The sequence below is a fragment of the Procambarus clarkii genome, chromosome 11, assembly GCF_040958095.1.
Source record: "Procambarus clarkii isolate CNS0578487 chromosome 11, FALCON_Pclarkii_2.0, whole genome shotgun sequence".
Classification (NCBI taxonomy): domain Eukaryota; kingdom Metazoa; phylum Arthropoda; class Malacostraca; order Decapoda; family Cambaridae; genus Procambarus; species Procambarus clarkii.
In genome coordinates, this window is record NC_091160.1 from 30,094,123 (window position 1) to 30,100,517 (window position 6,395).

Genomic DNA, 6,395 nt, shown 5'->3' on the forward strand with positions numbered 1-6,395 from the left:
GTTAGCCAAGTTCTTGCTACACTTTAAACGCACAAAACACGTGCATTCCTTTTTTGTTTTTCCCTTCGTGTAATTTGTGTTTATTTTTTTTTACTGTGGGAAAATTGTAATTTTTTAATAGATTATAAAGGACAGGACGAAGTAAAACGGGGAAAAGAACATATATAAGGAAAATAAAATAATGAACAGATTATTTTATAAAAAATAAGAACGTGTAACTTAAAAAAAAAAAATAAAAACCAGATTATTTTAGAAAAAGAAACTAAAAGATAATTTTAAAAACACTAAAAACGACAAATTATTTTATAGGATAATATGAGATAATTAAAAGCAAAGAAAAATGGTTCAAGAAGGACACTGTTTGATCCAAACTTACTAATGAGTGTCATATATTGATTAGAGTAAAACATGTATGGAGTTATAACAAAAATACCAGAACCAAAAATACTTTGAACATAATAAATATATCTATAATAAAAAGGAGATTAAATTAGAAACTAATTGAAATTAAAATTCAAATAAGTTGCTAAAGCCAGCCAGCTCCTAGATAGGAGCTGGCTGGCTTTAGCAACACGGCCATCTGGAAACTTTAAGTTCTTTAAGTTTAAGATATTTTTTTCCCCCTAGCAATAACAGAATAACAATACTCAAGCAACAGGGCTCCATCGAGGAGCATATAATCTGCTCACACAACCAGACCATCACCAGAGAAATCCTAACAAGCAACACTGAAATATTCGACAAGTACAACGACAACAGGAGACTCGACATCAACGACACATCATAAAAGTCCAGACAGGCATTCAACAACGAGTTAACACATAATTACATTCTACCCACTTCAAGACCCCGCACCAACAACACTTGAGCTACCTCATCCCTTTGTGTGTAGTTATACCTCAATAAACTTATTTGAATTTCAATTTCAATTAGTTTCCAATTTAATCTTATTTTTATTATAGAGTTCAGAGTATTTTTGGTTCTGGTATTTTTGTTACAACTGTATTTAAAAATGTATTTCCATACGAGTGCTTTGTAGTACCCCGTGCCCAGGTTCGAATCCTCCTCCCATGGCGCCTACGTATTTTTTTACGGTTATTATCACTAGTTCGCAGCGGCTTAGCAATTCAACTTCATGTTGGGTTGTGTAAATGTTGTTTAAGGTTTGTTTACTCTGGTGTACACCTGCTGGTGAGTGTGGCAGACGCTTAGATAACTTGACAGGTAATGTGTCGTGTGTCCCCCCCCCCCCCTGTGTCTCTTTACAACCAGGTCCTCCCTATATCAGCACATACCTTCATCTATTCACACAACCGTATTAGTTGAATAACCGTCATCATCAACAACAACCCGTCCTCATCAACAACAACCCGTCATCATCAACAACAACCCGTCCTCATCAACAACAACCCGTCATCATTAACAACAACCCATCATCATCAACAACAACCCATCTTCATCAACAACAACCCGTCCTCATCAACAACAACCCATCATCATCAACAACAACCCATCATCATCAACAACAACCCATCTTCATCAACAACAACCCGTCCTCATCAACAACAACCCGTCCTCATCAACAACAACCCGTCTTCATCAACAACAACCCGTCCTCATCAACAACAACCCATCATCATCAACAACAACCCGTCATCATCAACAACAACCCATCATCATCAACAACAACTCATCTTCATCAACAACAACCCGTCCTCATCAACAACAACCCATCTTCATCAACAACAACCCGTCCTCATCAACAACAACCCATCTTCATCAACAACAACCCGTCCTCATCAACAACAACCCATCTTCATCAACAACAACCCATCTTCATCAACAACAACCCGTCATCATCAACAACAACCCGTCCTCATCAACAACAACCCATCTTCATCAACAACAACCCGTCCTCATCAACAACAACCCAGTCTTCATCAACAACAACCCAGTCTTCATCAACAACAACCCGTCATCATCAACAACAACCCGTCCTCATCAACAACAACCCATCTTCATCAACAACAACCCGTCCTCATCAACAACAACCCAGTCTTCATCAACAACAACCCATCTTCATCAACAACAACCCGTCCTCATCAACAACAACCCATCTCATCAACAACAACCCGTCTTCATCAACAACAACCCGTCATCATCAACAACAACCCGTCCTCATCAACAACAACCCATCTTCATCAACAACAACCCGTCCTCATCAACAACAACCCGTCATCATCAACAACAACCCGTCATCATCAACAACAACCCATCTTCATCAACAACAACCCGTCATCATCAACAACAACCCATCTTCATCAACAACAACCCGTCCTCATCAACAACATTCCGTCATCATCAACAACAACCCGTCTTCATCAACAACAACCCGTCATCATCAACAACAACCCATCTTCATCAACAACAACCCGTCCTCATCAACAACAACCCGTCATCATCAACAACAACCCGTCCTCATCAACAACAACCCATCTTCATCAACAACAACCCGTCCTCATCAACAACAACCCGTCATCATCAACAACAACCCATCTTCATCAACAACAACCCGTCCTCATCAACAACAACCCGTCATCATCAACAACAACCCGTCCTCATCAACAACAACCCATCTTCATCAACAACAACCCGTCCTCATCAACAACAACCCGTCCTCATCAACAACAACCCGTCCTCATCAACAACAACCCGTCATCATCAACAACAACCCGTCCTCATCAACAACAACTCGTCATCATCAACAACAACCCGTCCTCATCAACAACAACCCGTCCTCATCAACAACAACCCGTCATCATCAACAACAACCCGTCATCATCAACAACAACCCGTCATCATCAACAACAACCCGTCATCATCAACAACAACCCGTCATCATCAACAACAACCCGTCATCATCAACAACAACCCGTCATCATCAACAACAACCCGTCATCATCAACAACAACCCGTCATCATCAACAACAACCCGTCATCATCAACAACAACCCGTCATCATCAACAACAACCCGTCCTCATCAACAACAACCCGTCATCATCAACAACAACCCGTCCTCATCAACAACAACTCGTCATCATCAACAACAACCCGTCATCATCAACAACAACTCGTCATCATCAACAACAACCCGTCCTCATCAACAACAACCCGTCATCATCAACAACAACCCGTCATCATCAACAACAACCCGTCATCATCAACAACAACCCGTCATCATCAACAACAACCCGTCCTCATCAACAACAACCCGTCATCATCAACAACAACCCGTCCTCATCAACAACAACTCGTCATCATCAACATCAACCCGTCCTCATCAACAACAACCCGTCCTCATCAACAACAACCTGTCATCATCAACAACAACCCATCTTCATCAACAACAACTCGTCATCATCAACTACAACCCGTCCTCATCAACAACAACTCGTCATCATCAACAACAACCCGTCCTCATCAACAACAACCCGTCCTCATCAACAACAACCCGTCCTCATCAACAACAACCCGTCCTCATCAACAACAACCCATCTTCATTAATAAGAGCCCGTCCTCATCATGAGCAACCCGTCCTCATCATCAACATCCTGTGCTCATCAAGATGAGCCCGTCCTCATCAACTAGACCCCGTCCTCATCAACTAGACCCCGTCCTCATCAACTAGACCCCGTCCTCATCAACAAGATTCCGTCTTCATCAATAAAGGTCAAATGCTCCGTTAATCCAGCCTCTAAAACCCCTCTTTTCCTGAACGGAAAACCTATTTACACGACTCACAACTGATGATGTTCGAACATTCCTCGAACAGTGCTTCGCTGACGACCTCTGTTCGAATCTCAAAGCTGTAAATGGTTCACACACGTGCTACAAATGCAAATAAACACCAGTAGAACCTAACCTGACCTGTGTTTATTCACACCAAGAACTTTAATATATAATATTAATTAGTTATAAATGAGAACAAACCTAATTTTAATACACAATATGTTAATTAAAATTGATGAATGCGTCTCGGTGGATGGTCGCCGCTTTAACATACTTAGCACGAGGACAGGTTACCTGGTGAGTCCTGGGACGTGAGTTCGATCGTTTTGTATGGCGAAATACTTTCTCACAGAATTATCACAATTTTGTGATGTTAACCCGTCCTCTGGCTAAGTTCATTCCACCCAGCGGTTGATCCCAACGACACATTCATCAATTGAACGTTGTTCATTAGAAAAAAAAAAAAATTTCTCTCATAAATTATTATTATTATTGTGCACTAGCATACTGTGTGCATACCTTGGCGAAGGTAAGGTGTTAGGTTAGGTTAAGGTAGGTGTTAGGTTTTGTTGTGAATTATTTGTATTTTTAATATATGGATAGTTTATTTTCAGAGTTGCGATTCGAACAGAGATCGTCAGTCAAGCATTGCTCATCAAATGTTCGAACGTCATCAATTGTAATTAGATTCTAAAATGTTTTTCATTCATAACCAGGAGGGGGGGTGCTTTGGCGGGTGCATGGAATCACTTTTGGCATTGGTTGCGTCAGGCAGGATTTTATTATGTAAAACTTGATTTGATTGACTGTAAAGTTGCAAGTGCAACGATGAACGTAATTATTGAAGTTTATCTGAATGAGGTGATAAGAGAACTAAGATTCCTCAGACGTGAATATACCTTTAAATAGGAAACTAGGTTTGAACAGAACAAGAAGTGTCTTAGGGTTGAAGACGTGTTAAACCCACCAGTGTCTTAGGGTTGAAGACGTGTTAAACCCACCAGTGTCTTAGGGTTAAAGACGTGTTAAACCCACCAGTGTCTTAGGGTTGAAGACGTGTTAAACCCACCAGTGTCTTAGAGTTGAGGACGTGTTAAACCCACCAGTGTCTTAGGGTTGAAGACGTGTTAAACCCACCAGTGTCTTAGGGTTGAAGACGTGTTAAACCCACCAGTGTCTTAGGGTTAAAGACGTGTTAAACCCACCAGTGTCTTAGGGTTGAAGACGTGTTAAACCCACCAGTGTCTTGGGGTTGAAGACGTGTTAAACCCACCAGTGTCTTAGGGTTGAAGACGTGTTAAACCCACCAGTGTCTTAGGGTTGAAGACGTGCCAAATACAAGGAGTTAACAGGTTAACAGTTAAAATTAACCAGCTGACCCATGAACCAGAGAATAACTATGCACAGATAAAGTAAACTTAAAATGAGCAATTGAAGGTGACAATACGAATAATTATTAACTTATATTTAAACCCCTGTTAAGTTCCACTACTGCCGAGGTTCCCTTGAGCTGAAGTATGAAGGTCGGACAGAGGTCTACAGGACAGTAAAACCCAGCTGGGAGACTCCTCAGCTGGGAGACTCCTCAGCTGGGAGACTCCTCAGCTGGGAGACTCCTCAGCTGGGAGACTCCTCAGCTGGGAGACTCCTCAGCTGGGAGACTCCTCAGCCGGGAGACTCCTCAGCCGGGAGACTCCTCAGCCGGGAGACTCCTCAGCCGGGAGACTCCTCAGCTGGGAGACTCCTCAGCTGGGAGACTCCTCAGCTGGGAGACTCCTCAGCTGGGAGACTCCTCAGCCGGGAGACTCCTCAGCCGGGAGACTCCTCAGCCGGGAGACTCCTCAGCTGGGAGACTCCTCAGCTGGGAGACTCCTCAGCTGGGAGACTCCTCAGCTGGGAGACTCCTCAGCTGGGAGACTCCTCAGCCGGGAGACTCCTCAGCCGGGAGACTCCTCAGCTGGGAGACTCCTCAGCTGGGAGACTCCTCAGCTGGGATACTCCTCAGCTGGGAGACTCCTCAGCTGGGAGACTCCTCAGCTGGGATACTCCTCAGCCGGGAGACTCCTCAGCCGGGAGACTCCTCAGCCGGGAGACTCCTCAGCTGGGAGACTCCTCAGCCGGGAGACTCCTCAGCCGGGAGACTCCTCAGCTGGGATACTCCTCAGCTGGGAGACTCCTCAGCTGGGAGACTCCTCAGCTGGGATACTCCTCAGCTGGGAGACTCCTCAGCTGGGATACTCCTCAGCTGGGAAACTCCTCAGCTGGGAGACTCCTCAGCTGGGAGACTCCTCAGCTGGGAGACTCCTCAGCTGGGAGACTCCTCAGCTGGGAGACTCCTCAGCCGGGAGACTCCTCAGCCGGGAGACTCCTCAGCCGGGAGACTCCTCAGCTGGGAGACTCCTCAGCCGGGAGACTCCTCAGCTGGGAGACTCCTCAGCTGGGATACTCCTCAGCTGGGAGACTCCTCAGCTGGGAGACTCCTCAGCTGGGATACTCCTCAGCTGGGAGACTCCTCAGCTGGGATACTCCTCAGCTGGGAAACTCCTCAGCTGGGAGACTCCTCAGCTGGGAGACTCCTCAGCTGGGAGACTCCTCAGCTGGGAGA